The sequence below is a fragment of the Bufo bufo genome, chromosome 8 (genome assembly GCF_905171765.1).
Source record: "Bufo bufo chromosome 8, aBufBuf1.1, whole genome shotgun sequence".
In the NCBI taxonomy this organism is placed as follows: Eukaryota; Metazoa; Chordata; class Amphibia; order Anura; family Bufonidae; genus Bufo; species Bufo bufo.
In genome coordinates, this window is record NC_053396.1 from 118,863,252 (window position 1) to 118,877,772 (window position 14,521).

Here is a 14,521-nt window from a genome sequence, read left to right on the forward strand (position 1 = left end):
TTAATCACAGAATTAGACTTGGATCTGCACAGTAGCATGTGTGTAAAGTTATTGAGAATTACCCTATCAGCACCTTGAATCTAATATACCCTTTTAGGGATAGATTTAAAGTAGGCCTGATACAGCAGAAACCACTAGTTTAGAGAATTGCAAAATTGGGAATTGTATTTCAACCCAGAACAAAAACTGTGCTTTGACGGACACTAAATAACTTGACCAGCTAAAGCAGTAATGACAGATTTGGATGAATATAAATGTGAGGCCTATTTTTTAGGCGCTGGGTGACAGGTATACGTTTAATCACAGAATTAGACTTGGATCTGCACAGTAGTGTGTGTGTGAAGTTATTGAGAATTACCCTATCAGCACCTTGAATCTAATATACCCTTTTAGGGATAGATTTAAAGTAGGCCTGATACAGCAGAAACCACTAATTTAGAGAATTGCAAAATTGGGAATTGTATTTCAACCCAGAACAAAAACTGTGCTTTGACGGACACTAAATAACTTGACCAGCTAAAGCAGTAATGACAGATTTGGATGAATATAAATGTGAGGCCTATTTTTTAGGCGCTGGGTGACAGGTATACGTTTAATCACAGAATTAGACTTGGATCTGCACAGTAGCGTGTGTGTGAAGTTATTGAGAATTACCCTATCAGCACCTTGAATCTAATATACCCTTTTAGGGATAGATTTAAAGTAGGCCTGATACAGCAGAAACCACTAATTTAGAGAATTGCAAAATTGGGAATTGTATTTCAACCCAGAACAAAAACTGTGCTTTGACGGACACTAAATAACTTGACCAGCTAAAGCAGTAATGACAGATTTGGATGAATATAAATGTGAGGCCTATTTTTTAGGCGCTGGGTGACAGGTATACGTTTAATCACAGAATTAGACTTGGATCTGCACAGTAGCATGTGTGTGAAGTTATTGAGAATTACCCTATCAGCACCTTGAATCTAATATACCCTTTTAGGGATAGATTTAGAGTAGGCCTGATACAGCAGAAACCACTAATTTAGAGAATTGCAAAATTGGGAATTGTATTTCAACCCAGAACAAAAACTGTGCTTTGACGGACACTAAATAACTTGACCAGCTAAAGCAGTAATGACAGATTTGGATGAATATAAATGTGAGGCCTATTTTTTAGGCGCTGGGTGACAGGTATACGTTTAATCACAGAATTAGACTTGGATCTGCACAGTAGTGTGTGTGTGAAGTTATTGAGAATTACCCTATCAGCACCTTGAATCTAATATACCCTTTTAGGGATAGATTTAAAGTAGGCCTGATACAGCAGAAACCACTAGTTTAGAGAATTGCAAAATTGGGAATTGTATTTCAACCCAGAACAAAAACTGTGCTTTGACGGACACTAAATAACTTGACCAGCTAAAGCAGTAATGACAGATTTGGATGAATATAAATGTGAGGCCTATTTTTTAGGCGCTGGGTGACAGGTATACGTTTAATCACAGAATTAGACTTGGATCTGCACAGTAGCGTGTGTGTGAAGTTATTGAGAATTACCCTATCAGCACCTTGAATCTAATATACCCTTTTAGGGATAGATTTAAAGTAGGCCTGATACAGCAGAAACCACTAATTTAGAGAATTGCAAAATTGGGAATTGTATTTCAACCCAGAACAAAAACTGTGCTTTGACGGACACTAAATAACTTGACCAGCTAAAGCAGTAATGACAGATTTGGATGAATATAAATGTGAGGCCTATTTTTTAGGCGCTGGGTGACAGGTATACGTTTAATCACAGAATTAGACTTGGATCTGCACAGTAGCTTGTGTGTGAAGTTATTGAGAATTACCCTATCAGCACCTTGAATCTAATATACCCTTTTAGGGATAGATTTAAAGTAGGCCTGATACAGCAGAAACCACTAATTTAGAGAATTGCAAAATTGGGAATTGTATTTCAACCCAGAACAAAAACTGTGCTTTGACGGACACTAAATAACTTGACCAGCTAAAGCAGTAATGACAGATTTGGATGAATATAAATGTGAGGCCTATTTTTTAGGCGCTGGGTGACAGGTATACGTTTAATCACAGAATTAGACTTGGATCTGCACAGTAGCGTGTGTGTGAAGTTATTGAGAATTACCCTATCAGCACCTTGAATCTAATATACCCTTTTAGGGATAGATTTAAAGTAGGCCTGATACAGCAGAAACCACTAATTTAGAGAATTGCAAAATTGGGAATTGTATTTCAACCCAGAACAAAAACTGTGCTTTGACGGACACTAAATAACTTGACCAGCTAAAGCAGTAATGACAGATTTGGATTAATATAAATGTGAGGCCTATTTTTTAGGCGCTGGGTGACAGGTATACGTTTAATCACAGAATTAGACTTGGATCTGCACAGTAGCATGTGTGTGAAGTTATTGAGAATTACCCTATCAGCACCTTGAATCTAATATACCCTTTTAGGGATAGATTTAAAGTAGGCCTGATACAGCAGAAACCACTAATTTAGAGAATTGCAAAATTGGGAATTGTATTTCAACCCAGAACAAAAACTGTGCTTTGACGGACACTAAATAACTTGACCAGCTAAAGCAGTAATGACAGATTTGGATGAATATAAATGTGAGGCCTATTTTTTAGGCGCTGGGTGACAGGTATACGTTTAATCACAGAATTAGACTTGGATCTGCACAGTAGCGTGTGTGTGAAGTTATTGAGAATTACCCTATCAGCACCTTGAATCTAATATACCCTTTTAGGGATAGATTTAGAGTAGGCCTGATACAGCAGAAACCACTAATTTAGAGAATTGCAAAATTGGGAATTGTATTTCAACCCAGAACAAAAACTGTGCTTTGACGGACACTAAATAACTTGACCAGCTAAAGCAGTAATGACAGATTTGGATGAATATAAATGTGAGGCCTATTTTTTAGGCGCTGGGTGACAGGTATACGTTTAATCACAGAATTAGACTTGGATCTGCACAGTAGCGTGTGTGTGAAGTTATTGAGAATTACCCTATCAGCACCTTGAATCTAATATACCCTTTTAGGGATAGATTTAGAGTAGGCCTGATACAGCAGAAACCACTAATTTAGAGAATTGCAAAATTGGGAATTGTATTTCAACCCAGAACAAAAACTGTGCTTTGACGGACACTAAATAACTTGACCAGCTAAAGCAGTAATGACAGATTTGGATGAATATAAATGTGAGGCCTATTTTTTAGGCGCTGGGTGACAGGTATACGTTTAATCACAGAATTAGACTTGGATCTGCACAGTAGCGTGTGTGTGAAGTTATTGAGAATTACCCTATCAGCACCTTGAATCTAATATACCCTTTTAGGGATAGATTTAAAGTAGGCCTGATACAGCAGAAACCACTAATTTAGAGAATTGCAAAATTGGGAATTGTATTTCAACCCAGAACAAAAACTGTGCTTTGACGGACACTAAATAACTTGACCAGCTAAAGCAGTAATGACAGATTTGGATGAATATAAATGTGAGGCCTATTTTTTAGGCGCTGGGTGACAGGTATACGTTTAATCACAGAATTAGACTTGGATCTGCACAGTAGCATGTGTGTGAAGTTATTGAGAATTACCCTATCAGCACCTTGAATCTAATATACCCTTTTAGGGATAGATTTAGAGTAGGCCTGATACAGCAGAAACCACTAATTTAGAGAATTGCAAAATTGGGAATTGTATTTCAACCCAGAACAAAAACTGTGCTTTGACGGACACTAAATAACTTGACCAGCTAAAGCAGTAATGACAGATTTGGATAAATATAAATGTGAGGCCTATTTTTTAGGCGCTAGGTGACAGGTATACGTTTAATCACAGAATTAGACTTGGATCTGCCACAGTAGCATGTGTGTGAAGTTATTGAGAATTACCCTATCAGCACCTTGAATCTAATATACCCTTTTAGGGATAGATTTAAAGTAGGCCTGATACAGCAGAAACCACTAGTTTAGAGAATTGCAAAATTGGGAATTGTATTTCAACCCAGAACAAAAACTGTGCTTTGACGGACACTAAATAACTTGACCAGCTAAAGCAGTAATGACAGATTTGGATGAATATAAATGTGAGGCCTATTTTTTAGGCGCTGGGTGACAGGTATACGTTTAATCACAGAATTAGACTTGGATCTGCACAGTAGTGTGTGTGTGAAGTTATTGAGAATTACCCTATCAGCACCTTGAATCTAATATACCCTTTTAGGGATAGATTTAAAGTAGGCCTGATACAGCAGAAACCACTAATTTAGAGAATTGCAAAATTGGGAATTGTATTTCAACCCAGAACAAAAACTGTGCTTTGACGGACACTAAATAACTTGACCAGCTAAAGCAGTAATGACAGATTTGGATGAATATAAATGTGAGGCCTATTTTTTAGGCGCTGGGTGACAGGTATACGTTTAATCACAGAATTAGACTTGGATCTGCACAGTAGCGTGTGTGTGAAGGTATTGAGAATTACCCTATCAGCACCTTGAATCTAATATACCCTTTTAGGGATAGATTTAAAGTAGGCCTGATACAGCAGAAACCACTAATTTAGAGAATTGCAAAATTGGGAATTGTATTTCAACCCAGAACAAAAACTGTGCTTTGACGGACACTAAATAACTTGACCAGCTAAAGCAGTAATGACAGATTTGGATGAATATAAATGTGAGGCCTATTTTTTAGGCGCTGGGTGACAGGTATACGTTTAATCACAGAATTAGACTTGGATCTGCACAGTAGCATGTGTGTGAAGTTATTGAGAATTACCCTATCAGCACCTTGAATCTAATATACCCTTTTAGGGATAGATTTAGAGTAGGCCTGATACAGCAGAAACCACTAATTTAGAGAATTGCAAAATTGGGAATTGTATTTCAACCCAGAACAAAAACTGTGCTTTGACGGACACTAAATAACTTGACCAGCTAAAGCAGTAATGACAGATTTGGATGAATATAAATGTGAGGCCTATTTTTTAGGCGCTGGGTGACAGGTATACGTTTAATCACAGAATTAGACTTGGATCTGCACAGTAGCGTGTGTGTGAAGTTATTGAGAATTACCCTATCAGCACCTTGAATCTAATATACCCTTTTAGGGATAGATTTAAAGTAGGCCTGATACAGCAGAAACCACTAATTTAGAGAATTGCAAAATTGGGAATTGTATTTCAACCCAGAACAAAAACTGTGCTTTGACGGACACTAAATAACTTGACCAGCTAAAGCAGTAATGACAGATTTGGATGAATATAAATGTGAGGCCTATTTTTTAGGCGCTGGGTGACAGGTATACGTTTAATCACAGAATTAGACTTGGATCTGCACAGTAGCGTGTGTGTGAAGTTATTGAGAATTACCCTATCAGCACCTTGAATCTAATATACCCTTTTAGGGATAGATTTAAAGTAGGCCTGATACAGCAGAAACCACTAATTTAGAGAATTGCAAAATTGGGAATTGTATTTCAACCCAGAACAAAAACTGTGCTTTGACGGACACTAAATAACTTGACCAGCTAAAGCAGTAATGACAGATTTGGATGAATATAAATGTGAGGCCTATTTTTTAGGCGCTGGGTGACAGGTATACGTTTAATCACAGAATTAGACTTGGATCTGCACAGTAGCGTGTGTGTGAAGTTATTGAGAATTACCCTATCAGCACCTTGAATCTAATATACCCTTTTAGGGATAGATTTAAAGTAGGCCTGATACAGCAGAAACCACTAATTTAGAGAATTGCAAAATTGGGAATTGTATTTCAACCCAGAACAAAAACTGTGCTTTGACGGACACTAAATAACTTGACCAGCTAAAGCAGTAATGACAGATTTGGATGAATATAAATGTGAGGCCTATTTTTTAGGCGCTGGGTGACAGGTATACGTTTAATCACAGAATTAGACTTGGATCTGCACAGTAGCGTGTGTGTGAAGTTATTGAGAATTACCCTATCAGCACCTTGAATCTAATATACCCTTTTAGGGATAGATTTAAAGTAGGCCTGATACAGCAGAAACCACTAATTTAGAGAATTGCAAAATTGGGAATTGTATTTCAACCCAGAACAAAAACTGTGCTTTGACGGACACTAAATAACTTGACCAGCTAAAGCAGTAATGACAGATTTGGATGAATATAAATGTGAGGCCTATTTTTTAGGCGCTGGGTGACAGGTATACGTTTAATCACAGAATTAGACTTGGATCTGCACAGTAGCATGTGTGTGAAGTTATTGAGAATTACCCTATCAGCACCTTGAATCTAATATACCCTTTTAGGGATAGATTTAAAGTAGGCCTGATACAGCAGAAACCACTAATTTAGAGAATTGCAAAATTGGGAATTGTATTTCAACCCAGAACAAAAACTGTGCTTTGACGGACACTAAATAACTTGACCAGCTAAAGCAGTAATGACAGATTTGGATGAATATAAATGTGAGGCCTATTTTTTAGGCGCTGGGTGACAGGTATACGTTTAATCACAGAATTAGACTTGGATCTGCACAGTAGCGTGTGTGTGAAGTTATTGAGAATTACCCTATCAGCACCTTGAATCTAATATACCCTTTTAGGGATAGATTTAAAGTAGGCCTGATACAGCAGAAACCACTAATTTAGAGAATTGCAAAATTGGGAATTGTATTTCAACCCAGAACAAAAACTGTGCTTTGACGGACACTAAATAACTTGACCAGCTAAAGCAGTAATGACAGATTTGGATGAATATAAATGTGAGGCCTATTTTTTAGGCGCTGGGTGACAGGTATACGTTTAATCACAGAATTAGACTTGGATCTGCACAGTAGCGTGTGTGTGAAGTTATTGAGAATTACCCTATCAGCACCTTGAATCTAATATACCCTTTTAGGGATAGATTTAGAGTAGGCCTGATACAGCAGAAACCACTAATTTAGAGAATTGCAAAATTGGGAATTGTATTTCAACCCAGAACAAAAACTGTGCTTTGACGGACACTAAATAACTTGACCAGCTAAAGCAGTAATGACAGATTTGGATGAATATAAATGTGAGGCCTATTTTTTAGGCGCTGGGTGACAGGTATACGTTTAATCACAGAATTAGACTTGGATCTGCACAGTAGCATGTGTGTGAAGTTATTGAGAATTACCCTATCAGCACCTTGAATCTAATATACCCTTTTAGGGATAGATTTAAAGTAGGCCTGATACAGCAGAAACCACTAATTTAGAGAATTGCAAAATTGGGAATTGTATTTCAACCCAGAACAAAAACTGTGCTTTGACGGACACTAAATAACTTGACCAGCTAAAGCAGTAATGACAGATTTGGATGAATATAAATGTGAGGCCTATTTTTTAGGCGCTGGGTGACAGGTATACGTTTAATCACAGAATTAGACTTGGATCTGCACAGTAGCATGTGTGTGAAGTTATTGAGAATTACCCTATCAGCACCTTGAATCTAATATACCCTTTTAGGGATAGATTTAAAGTAGGCCTGATACAGCAGAAACCACTAATTTAGAGAATTGCAAAATTGGGAATTGTATTTCAACCCAGAACAAAAACTGTGCTTTGACGGACACTAAATAACTTGACCAGCTAAAGCAGTAATGACAGATTTGGATGAATATAAATGTGAGGCCTATTTTTTAGGCGCTGGGTGACAGGTATACGTTTAATCACAGAATTAGACTTGGATCTGCACAGTAGCGTGTGTGTGAAGTTATTGAGAATTACCCTATCAGCACCTTGAATCTAATATACCCTTTTAGGGATAGATTTAAAGTAGGCCTGATACAGCAGAAACCACTAATTTAGAGAATTGCAAAATTGGGAATTGTATTTCAACCCAGAACAAAAACTGTGCTTTGACGGACACTAAATAACTTGACCAGCTAAAGCAGTAATGACAGATTTGGATGAATATAAATGTGAGGCCTATTTTTTAGGCGCTGGGTGACAGGTATACGTTTAATCACAGAATTAGACTTGGATCTGCACAGTAGCGTGTGTGTGAAGTTATTGAGAATTACCCTATCAGCACCTTGAATCTAATATACCCTTTTAGGGATAGATTTAGAGTAGGCCTGATACAGCAGAAACCACTAATTTAGAGAATTGCAAAATTGGGAATTGTATTTCAACCCAGAACAAAAACTGTGCTTTGACGGACACTAAATAACTTGACCAGCTAAAGCAGTAATGACAGATTTGGATGAATATAAATGTGAGGCCTATTTTTTAGGCGCTGGGTGACAGGTATACGTTTAATCACAGAATTAGACTTGGATCTGCACAGTAGCGTGTGTGTGAAGTTATTGAGAATTACCCTATCAGCACCTTGAATCTAATATACCTTTTGAGGGATAGATTTAGAGTAGGCCTGATACAGCAGAAACCACTAATTTAGAGAATTGCAAAATTGGGAATTGTATTTCAACCCAGAACAAAAACTGTGCTTTGACGGACACTAAATAACTTGACCAGCTAAAGCAGTAATGACAGATTTGGATGAATATAAATGTGAGGCCTATTTTTTAGGCGCTGGGTGACAGGTATACGTTTAATCACAGAATTAGACTTGGATCTGCACAGTAGCATGTGTGTGAAGTTATTGAGAATTACCCTATCAGCACCTTGAATCTAATATACCCTTTTAGGGATAGATTTAAAGTAGGCCTGATACAGCAGAAACCACTAATTTAGAGAATTGCAAAATTGGGAATTGTATTTCAACCCAGAACAAAAACTGTGCTTTGACGGACACTAAATAACTTGACCAGCTAAAGCAGTAATGACAGATTTGGATGAATATAAATGTGAGGCCTATTTTTTAGGCGCTGGGTGACAGGTATACGTTTAATCACAGAATTAGACTTGGATCTGCACAGTAGCATGTGTGTGAAGTTATTGAGAATTACCCTATCAGCACCTTGAATCTAATATACCCTTTTAGGGATAGATTTAGAGTAGGCCTGATACAGCAGAAACCACTAATTTAGAGAATTGCAAAATTGGGAATTGTATTTCAACCCAGAACAAAAACTGTGCTTTGACGGACACTAAATAACTTGACCAGCTAAAGCAGTAATGACAGATTTGGATGAATATAAATGTGAGGCCTATTTTTTAGGCGCTAGGTGACAGGTATACGTTTAATCACAGAATTAGACTTGGATCTGCCACAGTAGCATGTGTGTGAAGTTATTGAGAATTACCCTATCAGCACCTTGAATCTAATATACCCTTTTAGGGATAGATTTAAAGTAGGCCTGATACAGCAGAAACCACTAATTTAGAGAATTGCAAAATTGGGAATTGTATTTCAACCCAGAACAAAAACTGTGCTTTGACGGACACTAAATAACTTGACCAGCTAAAGCAGTAATGACAGATTTGGATAAATATAAATGTGAGGCCTATTTTTTAGGCGCTGGGTGACAGGTATACGTTTAATCACAGAATTAGACTTGGATCTGCACAGTAGTGTGTGTGTGAAGTTATTGAGAATTACCCTATCAGCACCTTGAATCTAATATACCCTTTTAGGGATAGATTTAAAGTAGGCCTGATACAGCAGAAACCACTAATTTAGAGAATTGCAAAATTGGGAATTGTATTTCAACCCAGAACAAAAACTGTGCTTTGACGGACACTAAATAACTTGACCAGCTAAAGCAGTAATGACAGATTTGGATGAATATAAATGTGAGGCCTATTTTTTAGGCGCTGGGTGACAGGTATACGTTTAATCACAGAATTAGACTTGGATCTGCACAGTAGCGTGTGTGTGAAGTTATTGAGAATTACCCTATCAGCACCTTGAATCTAATATACCCTTTTAGGGATAGATTTAAAGTAGGCCTGATACAGCAGAAACCACTAATTTAGAGAATTGCAAAATTGGGAATTGTATTTCAACCCAGAACAAAAACTGTGCTTTGACGGACACTAAATAACTTGACCAGCTAAAGCAGTAATGACAGATTTGGATGAATATAAATGTGAGGCCTATTTTTTAGGCGCTGGGTGACAGGTATACGTTTAATCACAGAATTAGACTTGGATCTGCACAGTAGCATGTGTGTGAAGTTATTGAGAATTACCCTATCAGCACCTTGAATCTAATATACCCTTTTAGGGATAGATTTAAAGTAGGCCTGATACAGCAGAAACCACTAATTTAGAGAATTGCAAAATTGGGAATTGTATTTCAACCCAGAACAAAAACTGTGCTTTGACGGACACTAAATAACTTGACCAGCTAAAGCAGTAATGACAGATTTGGATGAATATAAATGTGAGGCCTATTTTTTAGGCGCTGGGTGACAGGTATACGTTTAATCACAGAATTAGACTTGGATCTGCACAGTAGCGTGTGTGTGAAGTTATTGAGAATTACCCTATCAGCACCTTGAATCTAATATACCCTTTTAGGGATAGATTTAAAGTAGGCCTGATACAGCAGAAACCACTAATTTAGAGAATTGCAAAATTGGGAATTGTATTTCAACCCAGAACAAAAACTGTGCTTTGACGGACACTAAATAACTTGACCAGCTAAAGCAGTAATGACAGATTTGGATGAATATAAATGTGAGGCCTATTTTTTAGGCGCTGGGTGACAGGTATACGTTTAATCACAGAATTAGACTTGGATCTGCACAGTAGCGTGTGTGTGAAGTTATTGAGAATTACCCTATCAGCACCTTGAATCTAATATACCCTTTTAGGGATAGATTTAAAGTAGGCCTGATACAGCAGAAACCACTAATTTAGAGAATTGCAAAATTGGGAATTGTATTTCAACCCAGAACAAAAACTGTGCTTTGACGGACACTAAATAACTTGACCAGCTAAAGCAGTAATGACAGATTTGGATAAATATAAATGTGAGGCCTATTTTTTAGGCGCTGGGTGACAGGTATACGTTTAATCACAGAATTAGACTTGGATCTGCCACTGTAGCATGTGTGTAAAGTTATTGAGAATTACCCTATCAGCACCTTGAATCTAATATACCCTTTTAGGGATAGATTTAAAGTAGGCCTGATACAGCAGAAACCACTAGTTTAGAGAATTGCAAAATTGGGAATTGTATTTCAACCCAGAACAAAAACTGTGCTTTGACGGACACTAAATAACTTGACCAGCTAAAGCAGTAATGACAGATTTGGATGAATATAAATGTGAGGCCTATTTTTTAGGCGCTGGGTGACAGGTATACGTTTAATCACAGAATTAGACTTGGATCTGCACAGTAGTGTGTGTGTGAAGTTATTGAGAATTACCCTATCAGCACCTTGAATCTAATATACCCTTTTAGGGATAGATTTAAAGTAGGCCTGATACAGCAGAAACCACTAGTTTAGAGAATTGCAAAATTGGGAATTGTATTTCAACCCAGAACAAAAACTGTGCTTTGACGGACACTAAATAACTTGACCAGCTAAAGCAGTAATGACAGATTTGGATAAATATAAATGTGAGGCCTATTTTTTAGGCGCTGGGTGACAGGTATACGTTTAATCACAGAATTTGACTTGGATCTGCACAGTAGCGTGTGTGTGAAGTTATTGAGAATTACCCTATCAGCACCTTGAATCTAATATACCCTTTTAGGGATAGATTTAAAGTAGGCCTGATACAGCAGAAACCACTAATTTAGAGAATTGCAAAATTGGGAATTGTATTTCAACCCAGAACAAAAACTGTGCTTTGACGGACACTAAATAACTTGACCAGCTAAAGCAGTAATGACAGATTTGGATGAATATAAATGTGAGGCCTATTTTTTAGGCGCTGGGTGACAGGTATACGTTTAATCACAGAATTAGACTTGGATCTGCACAGTAGCATGTGTGTGAAGTTATTGAGAATTACCCTATCAGCACCTTGAATCTAATATACCCTTTTAGGGATAGATTTAAAGTAGGCCTGATACAGCAGAAACCACTAATTTAGAGAATTGCAAAATTGGGAATTGTATTTCAACCCAGAACAAAAACTGTGCTTTGACGGACACTAAATAACTTGACCAGCTAAAGCAGTAATGACAGATTTGGATGAATATAAATGTGAGGCCTATTTTTTAGGCGCTGGGTGACAGGTATACGTTTAATCATAGAATTAGACTTGGATCTGCACAGTAGCGTGTGTGTGAAGTTATTGAGAATTACCCTATCAGCACCTTGAATCTAATATACCCTTTTAGGGATAGATTTAAAGTAGGCCTGATACAGCAGAAACCACTAATTTAGAGAATTGCAAAATTGGGAATTGTATTTCAACTCAGAACAAAAACTGTGCTTTGACGGACACTAAATAACTTGACCAGCTAAAGCAGTAATGACAGATTTGGATGAATATAAATGTGAGGCCTATTTTTTAGGCGCTGGGTGACAGGTATACGTTTAATCACAGAATTAGACTTGGATCTGCACAGTAGCATGTGTGTAAAGTTATTGAGAATTACCCTATCAGCACCTTGAATCTAATATACCCTTTTAGGGATAGATTTAAAGTAGGCCTGATACAGCAGAAACCACTAATTTAGAGAATTGCAAAATTGGGAATTGTATTTCAACCCAGAACAAAAACTGTGCTTTGACGGACACTAAATAACTTGACCAGCTAAAGCAGTAATGACAGATTTGGATGAATATAAATGTGAGGCCTATTTTTTAGGCGCTGGGTGACAGGTATACGTTTAATCACAGAATTAGACTTGGATCTGCACAGTAGCGTGTGTGTGAAGTTATTGAGAATTACCTTATCAGCACCTTGAATCTAATATACCCTTTTAGGGATAGATTTAAAGTAGGCCTGATACAGCAGAAACCACTAATTTAGAGAATTGCAAAATTGGGAATTGTATTTCAACCCAGAACAAAAACTGTGCTTTGACGGACACTAAATAACTTGACCAGCTAAAGCAGTAATGACAGATTTGGATTAATATAAATGTGAGGCCTATTTTTTAGGCGCTGGGTGACAGGTATACGTTTAATCACAGAATTAGACTTGGATCTGCACAGTAGCATGTGTGTGAAGTTATTGAGAATTACCCTATCAGCACCTTGAATCGAATATACCCTTTTAGGGATAGATTTAAAGTAGGCCTGATACAGTAGAAACCACTAATTTAGAGAATTGCAAAATTGGGAATTGTATTTCAACCCAGAACAAAAACTGTGCTTTGACGGACACTAAATAACTTGACCAGCTAAAGCAGTAATGACAGATTTGGATGAATATAAATGTGAGGCCTATTTTTTAGGCGCTGGGTGACAGGTATACGTTTAATCACAGAATTAGACTTGGATCTGCACAGTAGCGTGTGTGTGAAGTTATTGAGAATTACCCTATCAGCACCTTGAATCTAATATACCCTTTTAGGGATAGATTTAAAGTAGGCCTGATACAGCAGAAACCACTAATTTAGAGAATTGCAAAATTGGGAATTGTATTTCAACCCAGAACAAAAACTGTGCTTTGACGGACACTAAATAACTTGACCAGCTAAAGCAGTAATGACAGATTTGGATGAATATAAATGTGAGGCCTATTTTTTAGGCGCTGGGTGACAGGTATACGTTTAATCACAGAATTAGACTTGGATCTGCACAGTAGCGTGTGTGTGAAGTTATTGAGAATTACCCTATCAGCACCTTGAATCTAATATACCCTTTTAGGGATAGATTTAGAGTAGGCCTGATACAGCAGAAACCACTAATTTAGAGAATTGCAAAATTGGGAATTGTATTTCAACCCAGAACAAAAACTGTGCTTTGACGGACACTAAATAACTTGACCAGCTAAAGCAGTAATGACAGATTTGGATGAATATAAATGTGAGGCCTATTTTTTAGGCGCTGGGTGACAGGTATACGTTTAATCACAGAATTAGACTTGGATCTGCACAGTAGCGTGTGTGTGAAGTTATTGAGAATTACCCTATCAGCACCTTGAATCTAATATACCTTTTAGGGATAGATTTTGAGTAGGCCTGATACAGCAGAAACCACTAATTTAGAGAATTGCAAAATTGGGAATTGTATTTCAACCCAGAACAAAAACTGTGCTTTGACGGACACTAAATAACTTGACCAGCTAAAGCAGTAATGACAGATTTGGATGAATATAAATGTGAGGCCTATTTTTTAGGCGCTGGGTGACAGGTATACGTTTAATCACAGAATTAGACTTGGATCTGCACAGTAGCATGTGTGTGAAGTTATTGAGAATTACCCTATCAGCACCTTGAATCTAATATACCCTTTTAGGGATAGATTTAAAGTAGGCCTGATACAGCAGAAACCACTAATTTAGAGAATTGCAAAATTGGGAATTGTATTTCAACCCAGAACAAAAACTGTGCTTTGACGGACACTAAATAACTTGACCAGCTAAAGCAGTAATGACAGATTTGGATTAATATAAATGTGAGGCCTATTTTTTAGGCGCTGGGTGACAGGTATACGTTTAATCACAGAATTA